The sequence below is a fragment of the Ictidomys tridecemlineatus genome, chromosome 2, assembly GCF_052094955.1.
Source record: "Ictidomys tridecemlineatus isolate mIctTri1 chromosome 2, mIctTri1.hap1, whole genome shotgun sequence".
NCBI classification, from domain to species: domain Eukaryota; kingdom Metazoa; phylum Chordata; class Mammalia; order Rodentia; family Sciuridae; genus Ictidomys; species Ictidomys tridecemlineatus.
Genome location: NC_135478.1, coordinates 69434213 through 69448047, shown reverse-complemented (window position 1 = coordinate 69448047; position 13835 = coordinate 69434213). Strand labels below are relative to the sequence as shown.

Genomic DNA, 13835 nt, shown 5'->3' with positions numbered 1-13835 from the left:
ACATTCAGACCATAGCATATGTAAGTATAAAGAGGGTAAGATCATATCCTTATCTTGATTATTTGTCTCTGTTTATATCAAATGTACAGTATCATTGTAATATTTTATAAATTTGAATAAATTTTTGATACAATTAGCAATCCTACTTTTAAAATTTGATCCAATGATATTATTCTTTTATAATATAGTAGACACCCCCCACCACCACACACACACACATACATAAATAATAAACCATCATGGCACACATCAATGTGCTGAGAGGTAAACCACACTGAAATGATTTATTTTATTGAAGTTTAGATATAAATTGATAGAGCACTGATAAAGCACTCATTAAATGTCTATGCTTTTACACCTCCTTCAATTCATCTGACACTTCAGAATATCACTATTGCAAAGATTATGGTTGGATAAAACTCTGCAAAGTCTGAAGTGTGCTCTGTATAATCTTCCTTCTGATTCATTTAATGTAACCTTTATGCAGTTAATTAAAGATAGAACATGTTGACATGGAGAACGTAACATGATTCAATTGAGAGTGTTGCATATTATTAATGTTTAATATCTTTCTCTTCAGGCAAGAGCCATACTTGCCTTGCTAGACTAAAACTCTTATAACACTCCAAACAGTATGTGTGTGTGTATGTGTGTGTGTATATATATATATATTTGTTTTTCTAATTTAAACAAGCATTTTATAGTAATTTAGGAACTATAGTTGTTAATTTAAAACTATGAGTTTAAAAACTACCATTTATTATGTGTATAATATGTGTAAAGTGAAAGTTTATTGCATGCATTATTTCATTGACTCCTACCGATTCTATAAGGTAGATGCATATCATCAAAATTGGTATATGAGAAATTTGAGTCACAAGTTTAATAACATTGTTACCAAGTTGGTAAGCAGACCACAAATCTAAATCAATATCAACATTACTTTAAAAAATAATCTTTTGTGTTTGCATGATTTTTGAAACAAATACTCTGCCAGGAGAAGAAGTTAAACTTAAAAAAAAAGAAGAAGAAAAAAGGAGAGGGAAGCTTGTTAAAAGTATAACTGCGTTTGTGTATAGTAATAGTAAAAAAATAAAGTACACCAATTAATGTTTATTAACATCAAATTTAATGTTAATTAAATTGACCTATATTTCTAGATTACAATTGTTAAGGGAAAGATGAATTGCTAATACAGTCACCATTATAACATGGTTGAATCTTTCTGTTAGTATAAAGTTAGTTTTAGTAGTAGTTGAATGTCCATTAAAACAGATGATAATAACAATATTGTGTATTTTAAACACTCCCTATAGCCAGGGCAGTGGCACACACCTGTAATCCCAGTGGCTCAGGAGACTGAGGCAGGAGGATTATGAGTTCAAAGCCAGCTTCAGCAGAAGTGAGGTGCTAAGCAATTCAATGACACCTTGTCTCTAAATAAAATGCAAATTAGGACCCAGAATGTGGCTCAAAATCAAGCATCCCTGATTTCAAACTCTGGTATCCAAAAAAAAAAAAAAAAAAAAAAAACCTCCCCTTAGTGTTTTTTTCAATTTTTTCCCACCGTTTAAATAGTCAGAATGATTACTAACCCCATTTTTGAGATAGGATCTTTGTGGTTCAGAGATGTTAATCATCCAAGGTCACATATCTAGAAAACAAGAGACCAAATGTAAATATGTAAGCTGTGTGAGTCATATATATGCGTGTGTGTGTGTGTGTGTGTGTGTGTGTGTGTGTGTGTGTGACAGGTAGGTGCCTATATTAGGTGCCTATATGTTTGTATGTATATATATATATATATATATAAATATATATGAGTGTATGTATATGAATGCATATATATATATATCAGTATGAACCAGGAAGTGAGCCTTCACCCAATGCCTCGATTCAAGCCTCCAGAATTATGAGAAATAGGTTTTGCTGTCAAAGTCACATGGTCTGTGGTATTTTTCTTATAGCAGTCTGAAAAGATTGAAATATACATACACACATCTATTCACAAATACTAGACCCTTTTTTTGCTCCTTTTAAGTTAGTATTTCTGAAAACAATGATTACTGTGAAAGTGTCTTTTACTCCCATAAAGAGTAAATGGAAATCTTAATGGGTGATTCATTTCCAGCTACTAATACATTCTTTGAAAGACATATTGCTAAGCCTTTATTTGTTATATTTAGAACTTAATCACCAAAGTAAATTTTATGTATGAAAATTATGGATGAAACTCTGTTTTAGCTAGCATTGGATCCTCAAACATTAAGGAATTTGTTTTACTCCTGTTGGTCTAAAAAGATAAGAGATTTACTTTGTCAGTAAGTATAAATTAAAAAATATTGATAGCAAGGATATATTCTAGTGGTAGAATGAAAAATCTGCAGTGAATTTTAATAATATAACCATAAATTTTAGAGGATATTTTCTTTTTTTTTTTACTTCTTAAATTCATCTTGTTTAAAAACCATGGAACACCTGATTTAGAGAGTAGAATGCATATGACTAATACTATGACCCCATAAAAGCAAGGGAAGAACTGTCAGAAGTGGAAAAAAGGAAGGAAGAATGAAGGGAAGGAGTTGGGACAAACTACAGACCTCTGTTCATTTACTCATGATCTGTAAGTCAGCATCAAGATGATGAATTGAGAAATACAAATTAAAGCATAACCTCCAAAATTATAAACATAATTTACAATGAATTAAAACTCTGCACCTATCAAATTCAGGTGGTGGTAGGAAAGAAGCAAGAAGGAAATTGAATTTAGAATAAATATAAAGATATATTATTTTCAACATTACAATGGCAAGCAAAAAAAGAAGTACCAAAATAAATATTTTAGTTCTAAAGGATAAACTAATTTTTCTGTTTATCTTAAGCAAACAGCTCATATGAAACTAAAAATTTCTTGGGTGCACAATCTACTGCATCCAGGTTGTTAGTAGTAAGCAATTCTACTCAAAGATTGAATTGTCAAAGGATATGTTTTGCAGTTAACTCTCCATGGTAGACTCATTGATTGCAGTTTTGCACGAAAGTATCCTTTAGGAATCATATATAGGTTTCTTTATGACAGAGGCAGACTGGCTCCCACCCAAAATAACTCCCAGGATAAGATAATGTCTTGCATGCTTCTGGATCAGAAGTCTAGGCCTACATCAAAGTATGTGTTTGGAAAATAAATATAAATCAAACTGTTTTTTGAGAAACTGACAATGACTTTAGATATTCTTGTGTTTAACCTCCATATTAAATAGAGGACTCCATCTAGACTTAAAAGTGGTATTTTTATTTAATTATATAACAAAATGTTAAATTTGATATCTGTGTGCTTTTTACATAAAAAATATGCTTGGCTTTAAAATATTAAAAAGACTCCCCAGTTTAGGAATCTATCAAAGTCAAAGCCATTGATAATGGTCTATTATTTCTCCTGGAAAAACTCCACTTAGCCAATTGATAGTAAAGTGGGAATAATATAAAATATGTCAAGGCAAACATTCATTTCTCAATTTTCTCTACATCCCAGCTTTGTATCTTATCCAATTACCAGCAAAATATATTAGCAATATTTTTGCATATTAATGGTAGAAAAGGCTTCATAGAATTATAGATTTATGATTCACAATTATGAGTTTGGTAATTGAGACAAGTGAGGCTTAAATAATACTCATAAATAACACATGTGCAAAGTAGTTTTTTTCAAAATATCCCCTATTAAAATAACATTTGTGCAAAGTTATTTTAAAAAATTTAAAATTTTAGGTTATGTGTCAGATTATATGAGACTGAGTATATAATGTTTTATGAAGAACAAATAGGATTTTCAAATCTTCTCTCCTCTTTATTAATTTTTAAAATGAAATAAAGCAAAAAATGATATAGCTCTGTCTCTTTGTAATGATTTACGGTAAGACCTGATATGAATATATTTAAATATGCATATACATATATTTTTTTTAAAATATATAGGGTACATAGAAGCTTTGTAAATGTTCTTGCAAGGAAAATTAGTATTTTTAAAATAATGTACTTTCTTGGAAAAGTCTTAGGAAGTTCATAAAATATCCTATTCCTCTTCAATATGTGTGGTAACATTACTCACATAAAAGTTGTTGCCTTGGTTTTAGAGTCTCCTCACCATGGACAAAATGTATACACCAAAGCACACCCCCAATGACTCACATCCTTCAGCCACACTCAACTTGCCTACAGTAACCACCCAGCTAATCCCTATCAAGAGACGATTCTGATTAATTGGGTTAAGACTTCCATAACCCAATCATTTCACCTCTAAGATTTTTGCATTGTCTCACACACGAAATTTTTGGGAACACCTCACATCTAAACCATAATACCAGGTATATTCTACTTCAAAATCATTTTGTGGCTAGGAGTTTATCATCCTGCTAGTGAATGCCACAAGCTTGAAGGCTATGATATATGGTCACTAATTTGTTTACAAGAAAGTTTTGATTTCAACCATTCTTCTGACAGGTAGTTTTCAGTAGAGAGAGAGAGAGAGAGAGAGAGAGAGAGAGATGCAGACATGTTGTCAATTATGTTCTACTCATTTGGATTACAATAAATTTAATAATTTGTTTGCCTTAAAATATTTAAGAGCGTGGTTACTCACTGCAATGACTGGAGAAAAATATTTGAAATGCATATATCTCACAAAAACTTTATATACAGGATATATGAAAAACAATAAATTAATTAAAAATGACAACACAGGAAAAAAATAAACATTCAAAAGAGACCACTAAATAGAACAACTAATGGATAATAAGCCTATGAAAAAGTATTAAATTGCAGAGAAATACAAATTGAAACAATAAAAAAATACAATTACACACACAAAACACAAGAATGGCTAAAATCGAAACACACACATAAAAATGCTAGTCATTTGTGAGAATTTAAGATTAGAAATCTCATACACTTGTGCTATTAGTCTATGCAAGTGCAACCACTTTGGAGAGCTACCTGAAAGTATTTATTAAAACTGAACATATGGGGACTGGGGTTGTAGCTCAGTGGTAGAGTGATTGCCTAGTATTTTGCAAGCACTGGGTTCAACTCTAAGCACCACAAATGAATAAATAAAATAAAAGTTCATAGACAACTAAAAATACATATACATATATTTAAAAAAACCTGAACATGTGTATGTCACCCAGTCTCCAGAATTCACTCCTAACATACACCCATCAGTAATGTGTGTCGATGTTTACAAAAAGCCAACAACAACTTGAAATTTCTCCCAAACCCCATCAACCATTAAATAAATAAATTCCTACAACGGAATATCAAATAGCAAAAAAAAAAAAAAAAAAAACTAAATATGTTAACTGCGTACAAGTAGCCAGACACAATAAAGCACATACTGTATGGTTATTTAGAAGAGAACTATATTGACTAGTTCTTATCTCTTACATATTTCTTTTAAAAAGAAAAGAGATAAAACGATAAAGTTCATATCTACCATATTAATTCAGAGGAGTCATTAAAGAGGTAATGGCCAAAGGGAGAACATATACTGAAGCTTAGGTGATGTTCAGTTTCTGAATCATGTTTACCTGGTTTTGTTTATTTTGTGAAATTTGATACCATGTTTAAGAGTTTTTATTTAAAGAATACAAATGTCCACACATGGTGAAACACATACGTACAGTGCAGAAAAGCAAGTTTCCTTTGTGACAGCCCTGCTCTATCTAACCTAAGTCTCTGCACTCCAAGGGTAATATAAATAAATATCTCTTTATTACTGAATTTAAATTTATGTAACACCTTCTCACATTGGGGACACTTCTTAATAAGGTAGAAGACAGAGGATAAAATATTTTTATGGATATGTAGCTGTTTAAATTAATTGCCACAGATAGCATTGGGTTCAGGAAAACAACAAAATTTAGGGATTGTGTTTCCCACAGAAACTTAGTTTGAATTACTGTTTTCAAAACTCTGAATTATTTTTCTATTGAAATATCTTTTCATGAGGTTTGAAATCTACAAATCAGTCTTTCAGAGGCGGAACAAAGATATATTTTTTAAATGAGGGTCAAAACTAAAAAAATAATATACTTTTAGAATTTTAAAGAAAACAAAAGACAAAATTCACTAACTACAAGAACCTATGTCTCAAATGTGGTCTATAAAATCAAATGTTGCCTTATCATAGCTCTGGGTACAAATGAGAGAATATTCCCCAACATACCCTGATCTACTTAAGCAATTTAGGTTATGTTTAACTATTTTAGCCTAAAGAGCCATAATGATGCAGCTCCAAATTGTCAAATTCTTATCTTTGAAAAAACTCAGATCTGAGCTGAGGAAAAAATTTCACACAGATACCATGATTGCATATAGATCATGACATTAATAATTGAAATATTTCTTAGAAATTGTGGTTGAAAGCCAAAAGAATCTCTACTAAATTATACCCATGCCTCCTAAAAAATTACTTTCAATCAGAATGTCAATATAGCTATTAATAATCTTTCAGAAACTTCTTTATACTTATTTAGGTAACCAAGTAGCTGTTATAAAAAAAAGAGTTTAAATTCCCCTGCCCCATTCTTTTGCTATGACAGAGTAATCCAAGTCTCATTAATCAGCAGTGATATCTTCCTGTTGTCAACATGCATGGGAGAAATGGTTTTAGTCTGGGCTAATATTAGAAGGTGGTGGTAGAGACTGCTCCCAGCTCCATTTAGTTTATGTGTACCACCTTGGTATTTGTAATTGAAGGCTTGACCATTCTTTTATTAGAAGAAACATGAGAACCATCCATCAGTGCCAAAGGCAGGAAGTTGATATCATAAATCAAGTGTCATTTAACACTTGCACATCATAAATAAGATCAATTATTACAATATTTATTATAAACTTCTCAAGTTATATGCACAAAAGTAAGACATCCATCTTTATCAGTTACATACATACCTTTTATTCCTAACATTGTTAACTGGATATTGCGTACCACTGCCAGCCACTCTCTGAATTCTGAGAAAGTAATAATTTTTAATTTCATTTAGACATTTCTCAATTTATCTTCATCATTCCTCTTTTTGAATTCAATAATTTCTTGTTTTATGAATCCAGTCTGTAAGGCCTTGCTGAATCAACTGTAATAACTGCACAGTGTTGTTAAGTGAGAAGTGACTCTGCTACCTCATTATGTAAAACTGTGGGGAAAAGGTTGGGTGGAATAAGTTTTCCTCAGTAAAATCACACTTGGACTCTTGGAATTTACACAGAATTTTTTGTTGACAACCAAGTCTTGTGAATAAGAACTAGTAAGGAAAGAAATGAAAAGCATTTGTAAATAAAGACTAAATTTCTAGTGACCGTGTTACCAGTTTCATTTCCTTAATCTATTTAAGCCTCCCCCAGTTGTGCTTTATGTAGAAAGTTGGGATTTGGTGCCAGGGAATTGCTAGATTTGATCTTAATGATTTATAGAAGTTGGCAATAGATATAATCACTCTAAGTGTTATGGGAATAGTGGCTATGAATAACTTAAAGTCTAGAATGAGGATTGGGTATAGAGAACTAGCATTCCTATTACATATTCAAAGTATCCTTATTTACAATGCAGAATGAAATCTGTTCTCCTAAATCAAACAAGAGATTGGTGATGAATTTGCATTTAACTCTACCAAGGAAATGGACAGCTCATGAAATTTAAACTTAAATACTTAAATAACTGATTCAAAACAGAGAGGCAAATAAGGGATATGGGGGTAGGAAAGATGGTGGAATGAGATTGATATCATTACCCTAGGCACATATATGACTACATATATGGTGAGATGCTATGTTGTGTTCAACCAGAAAAGTGAAAAATTGTGCTGCAATTATGTACAATGAATCAAAATGCAATCTGCTGTCATATATACCTAATTAAAATTAACTAATTAATTAATTTTAAAAGAAGACATAACAACTTAAACAAAAATAAAATAGTCATAGAATAAGAACATAGATGTTATTGTGCAGTTATTGCTGCACATGAAAAAAATGTCTATTAGATGCAGTAAGCAACATTTTATGATTTTTTTGATTTCACAAGTTTCTTTTCAATATTTTCATTTTTCTGCACAATTTCTTCAAAAAATCTCTAAAAGTAATTGTACTTAGCATTTAATATTTATCTTCAATTCACTTTGAAGTGTTACTATCATTAACATTATCTTGACTAGGTATTAACACTATTCTAGTTTTGGAAAAACTCTCAAACTAAATCTTGAAAGAGATGAACTCATTGCACTAATATCATAAATATCAACCCAAGGTTTGTGCTACTGACCTCTACTTGCCAGTCCCTGTATTTCTCCTTTCTATATCAACTTGAATCCTACTTAGGTTCCAATCCCAAACTATTGTAAACTTTTTTCATTATCCTAACTGACTTTCATACTTTATTACCCAATAGTTTGGTTTGGTGTCTGGTGACTGAAAATTTGCTCTGAAATTTTACTGCCCATGTTTAAATTTTCCTCCTTCAATCATTGGCAATGCCAACTTGAATAAATAACTTTTCTTTATTTCACATCTCCATGTGTAAGATGCAGATAATCGTATCTTCTTACAGAGATGTTGTAAGTATCCAATGAGGTAGGTGATAACCCATATGAAACTCTCAGACACGGTGTACAGAAAGCAAAGAATAATATAAAAGTAACTATTTTTATGGCAATGTACACTTTATGGATTCTCTCCACTACACACATTTATAATTTTTTTTATATGTGAAAATATTCAATTCCATATCCAACCCTATGAAACAGAACTAGTATTTCCATTCAGAAGCACTGGATTCTATAAATCTTGCCCAAGTCAGAGGATGTTTGCTGTTGTAATGTGCTTTAAGCTGCTCTACATTTAGATCTTTCATTTCATCATTTGTAACTAAAATACACAGAGAGAAATTATTAATAGAATTATATTAATAGAATTATAGAACCATACTTTCCCCTAGAGATGACTATATGATGGCTCATGTAACATTTGAGACATCATATTTAAAAATAATTTATTGATGATGCTTTACATCTATAGAGACATATTTCTGAAGATGATGTTTTGGTTAATAGGAAAACTGAATTGAACATCATATGTGTTTGTTTTGTTGGACGGAAGCGTAAAGATGAAAATAAGTGTAAACTAGCTAAATCTTTGCCTTTAAAAAAAGAAATAAAGATGAAAATAAGTGTAAACTAGCTAAATCTTTGCCTTTAAAAAAAGAAATATATCATATATAAAGCAAATAAATGAAAAATCGTGTGGAAGCATGTTACCTGATATTGAGGTAACAGCAGCAAAAAAAAAAAAAAAAAAATACAAAGCTGTACATGCTTCCTCTAGAGACAAGATTGGACAAGAAGGATTCAGAATGGTGCTGCTGGCTTACCCTATGCCTCTGATAGCTGAATAATACAGCAAACCATGAAGAGTTAAGTAATCAGGAGGTCACATTTTACAGAATATATTAATTAAGCAAAACTGCAATGATGAACAGGGAAAATTCTTGATAGTAAAATTGTGGGCAATTATAGATCGAAAATGAGGGTAGTTAGGACTAAGGATCCCAAAATTAGAAAAATGCTTTTCCAGAGTGTTCTATCAGGGACAAGAAAAACATAGGGCATAGAACTAAAGCAATAAAGCAGATACCAAACTCAAATCAGCATAGATTTTGGACCAAAAATAAAACTTTCCTTTAGACATACCTGGAAACTATTCACTGTGTTTGTAATGAGGATAATACACAGCTCCTCATGTGTAATTACAATTAGAGAATTTTTTGTAATTGGTATACACTTTTCATCATGTTTTGTGAATTCCGTCAGCCACCCTATAATCTTTCTCTTTACATAGCCCTGGATGAACATTCTATTGGGCATTTTTCAGGCAAATCCCTGACCTGAGGGAAGTTGGCATCTTGATGTGTAGGATAGATAAACCAGGTACCGATTAGAAGATTGCCTGTGCCAGAATTACATTGGAGCTACTCATAGAAGAAAGATGTTAGAAAAATTCTCCTTGCCTACTTTATTAATACCTGAATAAAAAGAATAGTATCAGTAATTAGGAGTCTGCCACAGCTATGTGCAATCCAAAATGTAGGAGTTCAGGAGAAAAAATTTTAAAAAAATTTGCAAAACTTACCTAAAGTTTCGAAATAGTTGAATTAAGGTACAAAATGCAAGCATAGCAATATTCAAACCAACACAGATTCTAAATTTTCAGCTCTTTTGGGGGCATACCTTCATTTCTATTGTAGATCATTGATGTGACAGTTTAAAAACATCCCCTCTTGTAAGATCAGGACTTCAGATTCATTGATACCTGTTCTACTTGGAGGACCTTATTGGATTAGAGAGCACCAGAGAAGATACCAACTGTAACAATCCCTAAAATTCAGGAAAGTTTTTAAGAAAGGCAAATAATACATATATACTCTCATATTATGTTTTCTTCTAATTCATAAATTGGTTTATTACTGATAGGTTTCTAATTTATAACTCATGTTATATGTCCAGATGTTCTGAATGTAGAAGTGACAGTATCAAGATCTTATTCTACAATACAAGAAGCAAATCAATCTATCATACCTACAAGGTGGATGATAGGATATAATACATGATTGTTTTTTCTTCACAATGTTATCAAAAAAGCAAATAAGAGATTATACAGTGAGTCAGCAGAAGAAAAATATACCAAATGTATTTTTTAATTATGCAAGATAAAACAACTTCTACTATGTTAAAATAAAGAGGAAGTCTTCCCATCGTATATATTAATTGTCTAAAAACACATTTAGAAAATAGCTGCAATTTTCCTTTCTTATAAGAGAAAAGAAAATTATATAAGTACTAAATCAAGCAAAAAATTTGAAGGCAAGGGCAGCTGTACAACCACTTAGAAAAAGTTTGGTGATTTAAAAAAAATAAAATTAAGGATAGATATTCTATATAACCCAGTAATCCTACTTCATAGGTATTTATCTAAGAGAAATGAAAACATTGTTCACAAAAAGACTTGTGTAGCAAGAAGCTTTACTCGTAATGGACAAAAATTGAAGACAATTCTATATAACCCAGTAATCCTACTTCATAGGTATTTATCTAAGAGAAATGAAAACATTGTTCACAAAAAGACTTGTGTAGCAAGAAGCTTTACTCGTAATGGACAAAAATTGAAGACAATTCAACTATCTTTCAGTGGATAAATGCATGTGCTATGGTACATCCACACAATGGTATGTTAGTAACAATAAGGAAAAAACCTATTAATTCACTCAATACACACATAAATGAACTTCAAAAACATTACAACAAGGGAAAGAATCTAGCTTCAAAAGATTATAAAATACATAAGTCCATTTATTCTGGAAAAGGCATACCATAGAAGAGAACAAAGATCAATGATTGCAAGGGCTTGGAGTGTTTTAGGGTCTCAATATAAAGGAGCAACCTGTGGAAATTCTTTGGGATAATGGAAGTATACTGTATTCTCTCAGTACTAATGGTTCCAAGAATGTATGCATGTATGAGATCAAATAGAAATTAATATCAAAAAGCAAATTTTTCTGTATTTTAGTTTTTAAAAAGTAACATCCAATAATATATTCTATCAAGGTGAAATTAAGGGTGGTAGGATAAGACAGCTTTCATAGAGATAAGAAAAGGAAGACCAAAATAGCAATATCAAGCAAGATTATGTTTGGAGAAATCTTCCTCAAATGAAAACACAGATGGTCCTACCTAGAGATAAATATGAGGCTAAACTAGCAGTGATATATACATATATATCAACATTCTACTATTTTTATGTATTACTTACTCCACTCAAGTAAAAGATCCAGAGAACCAACAGAGAGAATCATAAGTAAACATTGCTCTCACAGTGTGCACTCTAAGTGAAGTATTCAAAAAGTTGCTTTTTAAACTATGACTAAAGTTCTAAAAGCATGCAATTATCCATGCACAACAGAGATGTACCCCTGTGTAGCTAGGAGAAGCACTAAGGACACCATGCTTTAGTAGATGTGGTTAGCTGTTCAGAAAGGAAGACAGAGCACAAATGACAGGCTGCTCTTTATAAACCTCCAAGAAAAGCTAAGGAAGATGTAGGACAGATGGAAACCAAGATGTTCAATAATTAGTATGTGATAATTTAGAGAAAAAAATTATGTCCTTGACACCTGGCAAATTAATTTTCTTTAACAGTAGTGACATTGTTTTTTGAAAATGATACCTCTGCCAAATAAATACAAGAGTCAAGAACCTGGGCTTAGAGAAGGTCCTTATTTTCCTAAGGAAAAGGGAAGAAAAATTTAATATTTTTAAATTTTTAATTATTTTTACCTCTAAATTGTTACATTTTCTTTTCATTTTGCCCCCTCACTATTTGAATAAGGTATACTGTTAATCTTATAAAAAGAATTATTGTTAATAATGCTCCCTATTTTTTTGACTTTCAAAAATGTTGGCTTTCTTTTTTTAAACTTGTTTTTTAAAAGCTTGCCAGAAAACAAGAGTGTAATTAAATAATAGGAAGATTGGCTTGCCAGAAGGGCATGATTGTTTGTCCCTGTGGTCTAAAGGGAACTTTGAAAAAGAAAAGGTGTGTGTCTCATTCATATTTATTTTAAAGTGATGCTATACTTTATTTAAATTTTTGTTGAGTTATAACTCACATACAAAATAGCCACAAAATTCTAGAATACATGGAAAACTAAAAGACAGAAAAGAACTGTTCAGTACATCAGTTAGCATGAGGTTGAAACACAGCTGGCCCAGGAAGGCTGGAGTACAGCTGATGTTTGAGTTACCTAAATATTTGAATGGTTTCCGCCAACATTCTGAAAAAAATCAATAAATAAATGACTGCTACAACATTTCTGTAAATTACTTTCTGCAGCTCTCATGATGGATTGTACCAGGTGAAATATATAACCACTCTCTTTTGGAGCAATGTGGGGGTGGAGGGGCTTTTCCAGGAAGAATTTCACATGGAAGAGTCTCTTGTACTATTCAGAAATCCTTTTCTCTGGGGATAGTTCTTATCTTTCACCACCAAACTCCTCCAACAGCAGCTTGGGAGGCTAAAAGAATTTTGCAGCCTGACTTGGTCAGGGTATTAATCTATGTTTTGTCTTTGTTCCCTGTTTGCCCTTTTTATATTATAGTGCCCAACTAGGCAAAAAGAAGCAGCAAAATAATACAGCAAGCCTTCTTATTACCAATTAAAATGTGAGAAAATTGAGGGTCAAGTATCAATGCATTCAGGGTCACACTACTTGTTATAGGCAGAGGCACAAATTAAATTCAGAGTTTTTCCCTTTTTCTTTTTTTTCTTTGTTGCAGGTGTTTGCTCTGTTTTAGTCACATCAGAAGAACATTCAGTTATGGGAAAGCTTTTAGAAAACAAGTTTAAAGGAGAAAGCCAACATTTTTGAAAGGCAAAAAAATAGGAAGAGTTATTAACAATAATTCCTTTTATCAGATTAACAATATACCTTATTCAAATAGCAAGGGGCCAAAATGAAAAGCACATATAACAATTTAGAGGTGAAAATAATTAATGACATAATTATTACTTTAAAATAAGGAAAAATATCATGTTTGGATTTTAACTTAGCAAGCGAATATGTTTGCTGTTGCTTTCATTTTAACAGTGGAGCAAAGGATCTGTTTTTGTATAGGTAATTATTTAAATCAATATTAGAACAATTTTAAATTATTCTATGACTATTTCAATGTTACTTATTTTTTTCAAAAGAGTTCCTTTCAGATTTTCCTTGAATATATGCATTAACA

General features: G+C 31.4%; 1 protein-coding gene across 2 annotated transcripts in view; it reads right to left on the bottom strand.

The window, feature by feature from the left end:
- LOC144375141 (transport and Golgi organization protein 1 homolog) overlaps positions 1–13835 on the bottom strand; it is a 133953-nt gene that overhangs the window by 70961 nt on the left and 49157 nt on the right. The window lies entirely within an intron of this gene.